This window comes from Taeniopygia guttata, chromosome 30 (genome assembly GCF_048771995.1).
Source record: "Taeniopygia guttata chromosome 30, bTaeGut7.mat, whole genome shotgun sequence".
NCBI classification, from domain to species: domain Eukaryota; kingdom Metazoa; phylum Chordata; class Aves; order Passeriformes; family Estrildidae; genus Taeniopygia; species Taeniopygia guttata.
The window spans coordinates 5,510,976-5,524,954 of NC_133055.1; the positions used below are offsets into that span (position 1 = coordinate 5,510,976).

General features: G+C 53.8%; 2 protein-coding genes across 2 annotated transcripts in view; one reads left to right on the top strand and one right to left on the bottom strand.

Moving 5' to 3' along the window:
• The window catches only part of LOC100226816 (uncharacterized), a 1,189,242-nt gene that overhangs the window by 525,283 nt on the left and 649,980 nt on the right, over positions 1 to 13,979 (bottom strand). The window lies entirely within an intron of this gene.
• LOC121469068 (uncharacterized) overlaps positions 1 to 13,979 on the top strand; it is a 662,903-nt gene that overhangs the window by 65,711 nt on the left and 583,213 nt on the right. The window lies entirely within an intron of this gene.

The window sequence follows — 13,979 nt, forward strand, 5'->3', positions numbered from 1 at the left end:
CTCACAGCTCAGGGTGAGGACAGAAGCTTCCCCCATGGTGCTCTGCAGCACTGTGTTAATTTGTCCCAGTTCTGTCCCCATTGGCCCATTGACCTTTCCTACCCCTTTTACCCTGATATGTTCATGTTCTAGCAAGTTCTCCCTTCCCTATTTTCCCATTGGTTTATGTGCCCACCTATCCACCCTGCCATTCCCTATTAGTCCCTTTCCCTGTGTATCACCCCTAAACCCTGAGATCCCTGACGCTCTCCTCCAGCCCCTCTTTTCCTGTATTTACACCCTAAACCCTCCTTTGTCTTTGTCTTTAACCCCCAGAGCCCTGGAGCGTCAGACCCTGATAAACCCTCGTTGGAGCTCCATGCCTGGGCCCTCCCGTGTCCTCACTGCCGAGCTGCTCCGTGTGTGTGTGTGTGTGCTGGGCTCCCGTGGCTCTGCCCGTTAGCACAAAACACTCCCAGGGAAAGTTGTGCCGCCACCACCACAGACTGACAGTGTCCCTGGGGACCAAGAGGCCACTGTGACACTGTGGGACCAAGGAGAGCATTGCTGCCCTGCCAGGCCTCATGGAACCAAGGATCCACTGTGACACTGCAGGGCCCTGGGGACCACGGTGACACTGTGACACTGCAGGGCCCAAGGATCCAAGGGACTTTGTGACACCAAGGGGTCCCATGGAACCAAAGGGACATTGTGACACTGCCCCATGGAATCATGGAGACCATTGGGACATTCTGGGGCCTCATGGAACCCTGGTGACACCAAGTTGTCTGGGAGGGTTGATCTGCTGGAGGGTAGGAGGGCTCTGCACAGGGCCCTGGACAGGCTGGATCCAGGTCCCAAACCCAACAAGGTGAGGTTTAACAAGTCCAAGTGCCGGGTCCTGCACTTTGACCACAACAACCCCTGCAGTGCCACAGGCTGGGGACAGAGGGGCTGGACAGCAGCCAGGCAGAAAGGGACCTGCAGGGACTGATGGACAGCAGGCTGGACATGAGCCAGCAGTGTGCCCAGGTGGCCAAGAAGGCCAATGGCTCCTGGCCTGGATCAGGAATGGTGTGGCCAGAAGGAGCAGGGCAGTGATTCTTCCCCTGTGCTGGGCACTGGTTGGGCAGCACCTCGAGTGCTGTGTCCAGTTCTGGGCCCCCCAGTTTAGGAAGGACAGGGAGAGGCTGGAGCGTGTCCAGAGAAGGGCAACACGGCTGGGGTGGGGTCTGGAGCACAAGTCCTGTGAGGAGCAGCTGAGGGAGCTGGGGTTGTTTATCTTGGAGAAGAGGAGGCTCAGATGAGACAAGGCAGTGTCAGGGCACAGGTTGGACTTGATGATCTCCAAGGTCTTCTCCAACCTTGCTGATTTTGTGATTCTCTGAATCCACCCTTGGAGCAGTTGCAGGAGGAGCCCTGGGCCTCCTCTTCAGAAGCTCCAGCAGCCCAGGTCCCTCAGCTTCTCCTCACAGCCCCAAAGCCCATCCTGTCAGTCCTGCAGAGCCTCTGCAGCTCCTCCTCACTGCCCAGAACAGGGAGCCCCACAGCCAGACACAGCAGCCCAGATGTGCCCCCTGGCCTGGGGTGCCTCTGGCAAGGGAGCAGCACCAGGCACTGCAGGAGCCTGCAGACAATTCCTGCAGCACTTGTGGTGAGACAGAGTGAAAATTTAACATGGTATAAATCCATTTAGATTTATGTGAAATGTGCACTTTGAGCTTGCTAAATATGCTGTTTATTCTGGTGACTGCAGCCCTAGCCATACCACCCCAGCTAAGGAGAAAGAATGCAAATTTCCACACTAAAAGATAAGAGATAAGAAAGACTCCTCGGACCTTGAAACAGACAGGGCAGAGTGACCCAGGAGTTCTTTCTGTACTTTCTGACAAAAACTGAGTACAAGTGTAACTAGCTGTAAGTGTAATGTGAAATCAGCGTAGTGAATATGCATTAACCTATTGTGAAATGCTATGCATATGGAAATTAGTACAGGTAATAAAGAAGGATCAAGAGTTCTCAGAGGGAGGCATGTCTATTAAAGGGCAATGAGTCCCGATATGTGTCCACAGCGCTGTGAATAAACATACCCATTCCCTACAAATCTTAAAGGGAATTGTAGGGTTTGATTTTTCATCCGTGTTTCAGTTTGATGTATCAATGACATCCATAGCTTTAGCAGAGGATTTCAGCCCCAAGATCAAGGCATCTCCTCATCCCTCCCATCTGGGACTCAACTTCCACTTCACTGACCCCGGTGTCTTCACGTTGGTTGCCCCTCTATGTGCCTGCCCTGTGTCCTTTTCTCTCACTGGAGGGAGGATGGCAGCACTGGCAGAGTCAATATCTGCCTGGGGCTGCAGATGGTTCCGTGAGCCCGGCCGGGCTCGGTCCTTGTGGCCGGAGCTGTTTTCCCATGGAGGTTTCTGCAGCGGCTGCGCTGGGGCTGTGTCAGGCTGGGCCGCACTGGGGCAGGGCCAGGATCTCAGCAGCCAGGCCAGAAGGCTGAAACGGGGCTGGGCCGGCCTTGGCACCTCTTTGGGGCCAGAAGGGAGAGAGACCCAGCCAGGCTTTCTCATCTTCAACTTGGGTCTGCACAGAGGCGTCTGCAGTTTGCTTAGTGGTTTAACAGATTGTCAGCTCTCAAAGCTAATTACTGATTGTTTTTTTTTCAGACACGCAGGAAACTGCTAGCAGCTTCTCTCAGGACATCGCTTCTGTGATGCAAAACCACCACAGCAGCACAGAGCACAGAGCTCCTTTGTCCATATGTAGTGGCCATGTTCCCGAGGCCTCAAAATCCCACCTTGGGAGATCTCTGGGCCCTCTCCAAGGTATTTTCAAATGAAAACATTCAGCTCAGAGTCTAAGAAAATCACTAGAGCAAAGGGCCAGCCTGACCTGTCTGTCCTGGCTACTTTTGTCTGGGAGCAATCCTTGGATATATGGAATTTGGGAAGCCAAATTCTAATTTTGGCCATGGACCCTGGACATGAAGGTTGTTTTTTCTTTCCATAGGAAGGAACAGAGCGCCAGTGCTTCCTGGACGGATGAGAGGTGACCACCAGAGGCAATCTAGAGCTGGTAGGTTTTCTTCTGGGAGATACCCTTGCATACAGGGAATTTTTTAGTGAGGATACCAGTTTTGGCAATGGGCATCTGAAAAGAGGGACTTTTTTTTCCATAGCAAGGAAAGCACGGAGCTGATGAGAGGCAGCCCTTGGCATCCCAAGATCAGCCAGACCTGTCAGGTGAACCCTGGCAGGCCCAGCCAGCCAGACCTATTCCATGTTCCCTCGGTTCCATGGGGACCCACAGTGTCCCAATGGTCCCTTGCTTCCAGGAGGCCCTGAGGTGTCACAATGCCCCCTTGGTGACACCAGGCCCTGAAGGGTCCCAATGGTCTCTGGGTCCATGAAGCCCCACGGTGTCACCATGGCCCCTTGGTTCCATGGGCTCCAGTGGTGCCACAATGATCCCCTTGGTTCCATGAGGTGCCCACAGTGTCACAGTGATCTCCATGGGAAGGAAAGAACCGAGCCCCAGTGTGGCAGGGGCAGTCACCAGAGGCCAAAGCCAGCCAGAGTTGATGGTACTGGCAGATTTTGCCTAGGAGTAACCCTTAGATATTCAGAATTTTAGAGGTGGAATCCCAATTTCAGACATGGACAGCCGAAGGAGAAGGAAGTTTTTTTTTACACAGGAAGGAAAGCACAGAGCCCAAGTGATTCAAAGGCAGAAGAAGAAAGAGGTGGCTCCTGTCAGGCTCAGCCAACCAGACCTGTTCTTCCTGGCAGCTTTTATCATGGAGGGATACTGGGATATATGGAATTTGGGAGGAGGAATCTCAATTTTGACCATGGTCACTTTGAGAAGAAGGACAATTCTTTTCATTGGAAGGAAAGCACCAAGGCCCAGTGTTTCAAAAGCACATGAGAGGCAGCCTCCAAGAGGCCAAGGACAGCCAGACCTGTCTGTCCTGGCAGCTTTCACTTGGGAGCAAACCTTGGATGTACAGAGTCTTGGAGGAGGAATCCCAGTTTTGGCCATGGCCCATGGAGGAGGAGAGTTCTCTCCCATAGGAAGGAAAGCCCAGAGCCCCAGGGCTTCAGGGCAGGTGAGAAGCAGCCCTCGACATGCCAAGGTGGTCAGGTGGTCCCCAGGAGGCCCAGCCAGCCAGACCTGTTCCGTGTTCCCTTGGTTTGGTGGTGGTGCCTTGAGAGGCTGCCTAGAACAGAACTAGACAGTGTTAAAGGAATAAAGCAGGTATTTATTAAAAGGCCTTCAAGGGATACACCATGGGCAGCACAAGAGCCTGGCCCTGGTTCCATCCTAGATGGAGTCCAGGTCACGAGTTTTCACTGGGGCAAACAGGGGGATTTGGTCTGGCAGGATGTGTAAAACAATATCCTGTAATATCTACATGTTCTCACACAGAGCACTTGGCTGCAGGGACACATTTCCATCATTCCTGCCCAGGTTTCAGGATTCAAACACTGCTGTCCTTCCCAGGAGCTGTTCCTTCAGCTGCCTCGGGAGGGCCTTTTGGCCTCTGGAGCCACACTCTGGCTCCAATATTAGCACTGCTGGATCCAAACCCTTTATCTCCACCAACAGCAGTGATTTGAGATGGATCTCATTTTTTCCCAATTGTTTTAAACACTGACAATATCAATAATTGTGCTACCCTGTCATGGGGTTGAATAATCCAATCTTGTTCACTATTGTTTAACCAAATTACTTCAATTTCTCCTTGATTATCTGCATCAGTTCCTCCTCCCATGACATGAGCACTTGGCAAGGCCAAGCTCCACGAGCAGTTATCAAACCAAAGTGTCCTGGAGGAATCTGGATTCCTGTTCCTGTATTGTTAACTTTCATTTTCTTCTGATTTATCCTAACTAATTCCAGTGGATGAAAGTCCAGCCCTGCAGCCTCTGGGCCCTGCCAGGGCCATCACACCCAGAACAATTTCCCAGGCAGTCCCAGTCTCACTGTCCAGGGCTGTATTTGCACATTGGGAGCAGCCGTGCACAGCCAGGGGGTTTCCATTTCCCCAGGGGCCATTGTTAAGGGCATGGAGCACATCTGGGAGATGGGTTCTCCATGGGCACAGGTTCCCAGCATTCATTCTTTCAACTGCTCTTTTAACAACCCTTTCTCCTCGTCCCTGTCCTCATCCTCCTCCTCGTCCCTGTCCTCCTCCTCCTCATCTTCCTCCTCCTCATCCCCATCCTCGTCATCTTCCACCTCCTGCTCCTCCTCCTTCTCTTACTGGTCTTCCTCGTCCTCCTACTCTACCTCCGCCTCCTCGTATTTCTCTTCCTCCTTGTCCTCCTCATCATCCTCATCCTCCTTGTCCTCCTTGTCATCCTAGTCCTCCCCCTCCTCCTCCTCCTCTTTGTCCTGCTTATCCTTATCCTCCTTCTCATCATCATCCTATTCCTCATCCTCATTCTCATCTTCTTTCTCCTCCTATTCCTCCTACTCCTTCTCGTCTTCCACCTCCTCCTTGTCCTCCTTGTCCTCCTCGTCCTCCTTGTCCACCTCATCCTTGTCCTTTTCCTTTTCCTAGTCCTTGTCCTCCTCATCCTCATCCTCCTCCTCCACCTACTTCTCCGCCTCCTCGTCCTCCTCCTCGTCCTCCTCCTCGTCCTCCTCCTCTTCCTCCTCCTCCTCCTCATCCTCCTCCTCGTCCTCCTCGTCCTCCTTCTCCTCATCCTCCTCGTCTTCCTCGTCCTCCTCTTCCTTCTCATCCTCATCCTCGTCCTCCTCCTCCTCCTTCTCCTCCTCAACCTCCTTGTCCTTGCCCTCATCCTCCTCGCCCTCCTCATCCTCCTCTTCCTCCACATCCTCCTCCTCCTACATCTCTTCCTCCTCCTCCTCCTCCTCATCCTCCTCCTCGTCCTCCGCGTCCTCCTTCTCCTCATCCTCCTCGTCTTCCTCGTCCTCCTCTTCCTTCTCATCCTCATCCTCGTCCTCCTCCTCCTCCTTCTCCTCCTCAACCTCCTTGTCCTTGCCCTCATCCTCCTCGCCCTCCTCATCCTCCTCTTCCTCCACATCCTCCTCCTCCTACTCCTCCTCCTCCTCCTTCTCCTCCTCGTCCTCCTCCTCCTCCTCTTCCTCCTCGTCCTCCTCCTCATCCTGCTTGTCCTCCTCCTCCACCTCGTCCTCCTCCTCCTCGTCCTCCTCCTCCTCCTCGTCCTCCTCCTCCTCCTCCTTCTCATCCTCCTCCTCCTCCTCATCCTCCTCATCCTCCTCCTCGTCCTCCTCCTTCTCCTCCTCCCCGTCTTCCTCGTCCTCATCCTCCTCCTCTTTGTCCTCCTCATCCTCCTCCTCGTTGTCTCCTCGTCCTCCTCCTCCTCGTCCTCGTCCTCCTCCTCCTCCTCTTTCTCTTCATCCTCCTTGTTCTCCTCCTCCTCCTCCTCATTCTCCTCCTCCTCGTCCTTCTCCTCATCCTCCTTGTCCTCCTCATGTTCCTTGTCCTCATTCTCCTAGTCTTCCTCATCCTCTTCGTCCTCCTCCTCCGCCTCCTCCTCCTCCTCCTCCTTCTCGTCCTCGTCGTCTTCCTCGTCCTCCTGGTCCTCATCTGCCTCCTCCTCGTTCTCCTCCTCATCCTCCTCCTCCTCATCCTCCTCGTTCTCCCTGTCCTCCTTGTCCTCGTCCTCCTCCTCGTCTTCATCCTCCTCCTCCTCCTTCACCTAAAACTCTGGGATTCCATGGCTCTGTGACCTCATGGATGGATTCAGGACTGTCTCCATGGCCCTGAGGGAACGTTGATGCCAGTGGGAGGGGCTGCAGTGCAGGGGCACCAACAGCTGAGAGACAACTGCTGCCGCTGCTGCTGCCGCTGCTGCTGCTGCTGCCGCTGCTGCTGCTGCTTGTGGGGGTGCTGCTGGCAGGGGCAGTGCCCTGGTGTGGCTGAGCGTTGCCATCTCAGCCTGCGAGCTCCTGGGAGCTCAGGACAGAGCCAGGACTGACCCAGGCTGGCACTGCCCTTGAGGATGGACACAGAGAATGGAAAGTGCCCTTGGAGTGGTTCAGAGCAGGTCTGTGGGAAGGAGGAGGGAGGGAGGAAGGATGAATCCCCTGCCCAAGGCTGCCAAGGGAAAGGCTTTGGGAGGGAAAGGGAGCCTTGACCTGACACTAAGCCTTTCAATGCCCCAGCTGCCCACGCTGAGAAGGATTTCATCGGGCTTTGTCTCAAGGCAGTGGCAGGGTCAGAAGTGGTGGGAGCAGCTGGAAAGCAGGGTCGTGTATTCCCTCCCCCCAGCCCATTTCAGAACATCTGGGCAAGGTCTCCATTGTCTGCCTGCAGCCAGCTTGGGGGGCCCTTCCTCTCCTCCTCCTGCTTGGGGGTCTGGGCTTGGTTTCTTCTGCCATCTGCAATCCTGAGCTTCTCTCTCCTCAAACCCGTCTGTTCAGGTTTGTGTCCCTGTGTCTTGCACCTTCCTCCTCTTCCTCCTCACCACGTGCTCATGGAGCCTCTTTGGGCAGCTGGACTGGAACTGGCAGCAGCAGGCGTGCCCTGAGGAGCACCTCTGGCCTCCAGCCTTTCTGCAGGGCTGGCCAGAGCCTTCCTGCCAGGGGCCAGCCTCTTTCCTGTCTCTTCCCGAGGCAATATAGTCTGGATCTTGGCTCTATCCTCCTTTCTTTCTCTTTCAGGGAAGGATCAGTCATGGCTGAAGGAATCTTCCGCAGGTACCTGGTGCTGATGGTCACATGAAGCAATTGTCCAGACAATGGAGGAGTGGGAAGTGATCCTTCGGCAGCACCAGCTGCACTTGGAGAAGGAAACTGCAGAGCTGGAAGCCAGACAGGAGTGTCTGGCATGGCCTCTGTGGGAACTGGAGGGAAAGATCCATTGGCACACATGCATGGGGGTTTGCTTGGCTGTCCCTGCCACGTTCATGATCTGGAGGCAGTGTAGGAATGGAGCCAGAGGGGAGCACAGAGAAGGAAAGACTGACCCGGGGCTCCTGGGGAAAGCCTGGAAAGGAGTGGCCTTCCTGACAAAGCCCTTTGTGCTCCTCACGGTCATTTGCATCTCCATGGGCAGAACTGGAGGATATCTTCCATTTAGGGGAGGATGTTCCAGAAGGAGGCTGTGGACATTGTGTCTGGAAAGCAGGGAAGGAACAGTTTGGCAGGAGCTTTCCTTCAGCAGGAGGGGAGCACACAGAGGAGTTTGTCTCAAGTGAAGTCTGACACTGCCATCCAGTGCTGGCAAGAAGGGTGGAGCAGAGAAGCTGAGAAAAGGGCCTCAGCATGTTTAGTGATGATGTCTGGACTTCAGTGATGGGGACAAAACCTTCCTAAACTGAACATTGAATCTCAAACCCAGAGCATTTTTGGGAAGGAATGCTACTTTCTTCACTGGTATCAATATATTTCCCTACCCTCTTCAGGTAAGAAAGGATTTCACTCCTCAGCTGCATTAATGGATGCTGGAATTCCGAGTGCTCCTTCAAACTTCCAGGGATTGGAGGATGCACTGCGGGCTGTGAGGAAACACTTCCCAGGCATGGCTGAGGTTGTACATCTGTTCAAACAAAGGGGAACTGGAGAGGATTCTTTCAAAGTTTGACTCCTCCCTATTCCATCAGCAATAGTCTCACAGGATTTATGGGTCAGGAACATGTACAACACATGGCAGGGAAGCTGGGCAAGCAGTGAGTGCTGTACCAGCAGGGCCAGAACAGTGCAAGAGCCAGCGCCAAACAGGCTGAGGCACCCAGGACAGTCCCATCTTTCCAGGGCTCTGGGCTGAGCACACAGCTTCAATAACGTCAGGTGCGCTCCCCACAGAGCCTTCTGCAGAGCTCTGCATTAGGACTGCAGGCTTTCCTATTTATTTCATATCAGAAAGGGAAATTTTTCTCTTGTTTTGCCCATCTTACCTATGCAGATGTGATGGGAGGCCATCTCTCCATTTGTGTAGGTGTTGAACCTGGGAAAGACAGTCTGTAGTGTCAGCTGGATACCTGAGGGCTGTCACATAAGCAGTAAGGGTGAGCCATCAATTGAAATCATGATAAAGAATGCACTATGTTCCAATCCTTCTAAAAACTAAAATTCAGTGCCACCTGTGGCTCCAGTGGGCTGTGGATCAGGTATGTGTCTTTACCAAAAATGTAATGCTTATTGTAATACTTTTCAATTGGAATTCGGTCCAAAAGCAGGAGGATCTTGGTGCGAAATTAGTATCCAGCCTAATCATTACAACTAATTAATGATTTTTATTGAATAAATGCACATGTACAAATGTGTTAGCAGTTAGTCTCTGTGATGAGTAGGTTTGAGGCATTTTTTCATTTAGTCTGTAATCTGAACCTCAGTGTATTCAGATTTACATATTAAATTTCTCTCTTGGTCATCACTTGATGATTATCGTCACTAGAATTAAATTCTTAGTGTAGTGAGGAGGTGGGAAATAGATAAGAAAGTCTGTTGGGTTTGCATGGCCAGGTTTTGGCAGGTGAAGTAATGGTTTCTGTAAGAAGCTGTTGGAAGCTCCCCCATGTGCACAGAGCAAACGCCAGCCGGCTCCAGGAGAGTCCCACTGGCCTGGGCCGGGCCCGTCAGGGATGGTGCTGATGCCTCTGTTACTGCTGTAAATATGTAAACTTACTGAAGAAGGGAAAAAGTAATTGCAGCAAAGGAATTGTGTCCATAAAGGAGTGAGGATGTGTGAGAGGAGCAGCCCTGCAGACAGCCAGGTCCCTGCAGGAGGGGCAGGAGGTGCTCCGGGCATGGGGATGCTGAGATTGCCCTGCAGCCCTGGGGCAGCCCTGGGGAGGCAGCTGAGCCCTGAGCACAGGGAGGGCACGGGGATGCTGAGATTGCCCTGCAGCCCTGCAGGAGCACATGCCCCAGCAGGAGGATGCCTGAGAGGAGGCTGTGAGCCCGTGGGAGGCCTGTGCTGGAACAGATTGCTGGCAGGGCCCTGCAGACCTGTGGAGAGAGGAGCCCACCCCAGAGGAGGTTTCCTGGTTGGACGTGTGATCCTGTGCGGACCCGAGCTGGAGCAGCTGTCCTTGAAGGACTGCGCTCTGTGGAAGAGTGATCCCCGTTGGAACAGTTTGGGAAGAACTTGTCAGGAGAATGAATCCACAAACACCAGAGGTTTATGTCATCGCCACGGGCCCCCAGCTGGGTAATAATTAGCATTGACCCCATGATTCACAGAAGGCTGATCAACCTCTTTATTATATTATATATCATTATTAAGAAATCTCTTGCTTTTATATGCAGTTATAATACACTTGGACCTAATTGGTCCACCTATCCAAACACCACCACCATTGGCTAATTAAAAAACCACACATTGGTAAACAAATCTCCATAACACATTCCACATGTTCACAACAGCAGGTGCAGCAAGTGAAGATAAGAATTGTTTCTCATTCTTTTCTCTGATCTTCTCACAGCCTGCCCTCAGGATAGTGCCTGGGAAAGTTGTTTCTGTGGACAGAGAGCTGGTGCCACGGGTTTATGTCCAAAACAGAGACTGAGGAGTCCTTTTATTTTATTCAAATATAGGGAGAGGCCATGGGGCATTCCCTTGAGGTCTTTCCAATTTTTGGAGGACGCAGCCTCCTTTTTATCCTAATTTCCCTTCTGTCTTTCCACACTGGATGAGGTACTTAAGCGGTACAGACTTCCTGATATGCCTTATACCAAAGATTCCCCTGTAATGTATGACCCTCACTTTTAGATTTTAATTTTCATGGAAACTATGTTTTTTTCCCCATTGTTTTTTTCATCTTTCAATATTCAATTTCATTTATCAGTAAACCTACAGTTGGTTTGTTGTCTGAGATTGAGAGGCCAGATGTTTTCTATTGTCATCTGTGTAGCAGTTGCCTCTGGGCAGTTTTCCTTATCTCCTGTTAATGGGCCCATCAATGTCTCCCCACATGTCTCAGAGATAATTCCCTCCAGAGCCATTTCTGTTTAACAGGTGATCAAGTGTTGCAGCATTTCTGAGAGACAGAGCTCATGATTTATGTTTGGAATGAGATTTGATCTATTCCAGTCTGGGCCTCAGATTTGGGCCTTGTGAGGCCTTCCAGCCTCTGACACAGTTAGAAATTAAGAGTTTGTGGCGCAGTTAGAAATTGTATTAAGGTGTGATGGGGAGCATTGGGCTGTCTGGGTGTGAAGTAGTATAGGTTTATAGTGTAAGGTTTAGGCCACCTTAAGACAAAGATAAACAATGTTAGCTTGCCAATCAGAGTGCCTTTGTAAATTGTAAACTGTGTAGAAGTGTATAAAAACTGCCATCTTCTCTCGAATAAACGGAGAACGTTGCATTAATAATATTGGTTGGATGTGCGTTCTGTCCGGCCAGCTTTCCCTTTTTATGATGTCCCTGGCTTTTATCAAGGACCCACCCTGTTACTCAGAATCACATCAGCCCATGAGCTAAACATTCCCACCTAGATATATCCTGGGATTTCTAGTCAGAGAGGCAGCCTTCCCACAGGTTTCCAAGAGGACACAGCTGGGGTTTTCCACTGGACCGACTACACCTTTTCTACAGGACCACTGCTCCAACAGAAACCAGCTTTGGCTGCCCTCTGGCAGAGAAGCCCTTTCGGGGCACAGGTTTCTGGGGCAGCAGACGGGCACCAGTGCTGCCAGGGCTCGGGGGAACTCTGCTTCGGTGGGGACTGTGCCTCAGCGGCTGATGTCAGCGCTCACCGGGCCCCAGGGTCAGAGCAGCTTTCCTGCCCTGGCCCACACGTTCCTGGTCTGTGTCACACGGCCGTGCTTAGGATGGCCACCATGTGGGACGTGTCCCGAGGAGGCCGTGGCAGCTTCTGTGCAGGGCCCCGTGCCCTTCCCGCCGCGGCTGCGTCGGCAGCCCTGGGGGCTCCTGCTGCTCTGAGCCCGCAGAGCAGGGCAGCGTTTGCTGATGGTCTGACCCGTTCCTAAAGATCCTGTTGGACTGTCTGACACACTTGGGGCAAGGCATTCCTTCCAACCTGGGCCACTCTGGGGGGCTGGGGGTGGCCCCAGGGCAGGTGGCAGAGTGTGGAGGGGCCCTTTGTTACACGGTGCAGCATGGTCACCGTGGAATGGAACGGGACAGGGTATCCAAGGGCCCTTTGTGACACGGTGCAGCATGGTCACCGTGGAATGGAACGGGACGGGGTATCCAAGGGCCCTTTGTGACATGGTGCAGCATGGTCACCGTGGAATGGAACGGGACAGGGTATCCAAGGGCCCTTTTTGACATGCTGTGGCAAAGGTGTTGGCAGTGACAAGGCCACTCCACAGTGCTTGGTGCACGCGACGAGACAGGACAGAGAGAGCGGTGCTGTGAGGAGCCCTCGCACAGCCACATGTTCCTTGCTGACCTGGAGCTTTCCCAAGATATTACTCCTGCAGGTGACCTCGTGGCCAGACCAGAACACTTGGTGACCCCTGGCCTTCCCGAGGCATCTCTTCTGCAGCTGCCCTTGAGTGCAGATTGTGGCATTTGCTTTGCACAGTCCTTGACAGGAGTCTCCTGTCCTTGTGGCTGGAGCCCCCAAGACCAGAGTGCAGGACTTGCTGTCCTGTAGCCTTGCCCAGACTTCACTCTTGCAGGTGCCCTCAAGGCACGACTGCAGCACTTGCTGACTCGGACCTTTTCCTTTTCACATTCTGCAAGTAGCCATGAATCAAGGCAGTGACGTAGAGCACAGTCCTGCGAGCGTGGCCAAGCTGGCCTGGGGGAAGGAGGAGAAAGAAGGCCCTGGAGCTGCCCCAGCACAGCAGCCTGAAGAGGTGGAGCAGTTCCAGCCACCGCAGAAGGGTGAGTGGCAGAGCTGGGCCACAGGGCTGGTGCCTGCAGCCAGCTTGGCCCCATCCCATCCCATCCCATCCCATCCCATCCCATCCCATCCCATCCCATCCCATCCCATCCCATCCCATCCCATCCCATCCCATCCCATCCCATCCCATCCCATCCCATCCCATGCCATCCCCTGGGGCCATGCCCATGGACAGGATGGAATAGGGGCCGGGCAGACACCCCACAGCCGTGCTCCATGCCCTGGGGCGGCGCGGGGCTGTCCCTGCCTGGGCAGCGCAGGGCTGGGCTGTGTTCTCCGGCCTCTCCCGCAGCCCCTCAGCTCGGGCTGCGCTCGCTCTTTGCCAGGTGCAGCCGTGCAGCGCACACGAGAGCAGGAACGCACCCGTGGCCGCTTCCGCAGAACAGCGCAGGTACCTGCAGCCATCCCCACCTGGGCTGGGCCTGCTGGCACTGCTCAGCCCAGCACTGTGCTCGGAGCACTCCATGCAACATCCCGGGCTTCTTGCCCTTCTGCTGCAGATGGTTTGCAAATTCATGAAGAGGATTCGGGAGGAAGAGAGCAGTGTCATGGGCGCTGTGGTCAGAGCGTACTCTCCCATCTTCAAAACCAAGACCAGTGCTGCCCTGCTGGATATGCTTGTGGAGGAGGGTCCTTCCAGCCCAAAGCAAGTAAGGCCAGGGTTTGATCCTCCAGCAATTGCTTGGCCTCCCAAGTAACGCCTGCTGTTCCCTGGAAGCCTTTGAGGCCATGGCAGTGTGGTGGCAAGGGAAGCACTTCTCTGGGGCAGCTGGGCACATTCCTTCCTCTGGCAGCTTTCCAAGTCTCCCCTGCCTTCTCCAGCTACCTGCCATGGTGAGGTACATCCTCGTGGCCAATGAGTTTCCTGAGTACAATCTGTACAGGCCCCTTCTGGATCTGACAGAGGCACAGCCCTCTGAGGTGGTGATGGCTCTCCTGCGTGTGGCCCCAGTGTGTGACAGGTACGGGGCCCACGTGTCCACAAGGCTCAGCAGCCCTTCAGCCTGTACAGCCTGTCCCAGGTGTCTGACAAACAGAGAATTCCAGGGCCCTCTGGCTGCTCCCTTTGCCAGCCCTGGCCCCTGCCAGCCCCCCAGCGTGCTGCCATGCTTCCCCCCTGCCCCTCAGGGGCCAGTCCCCACAGGGCTGGGCTGCCTGCGTGCTGCCAGTGAGGGG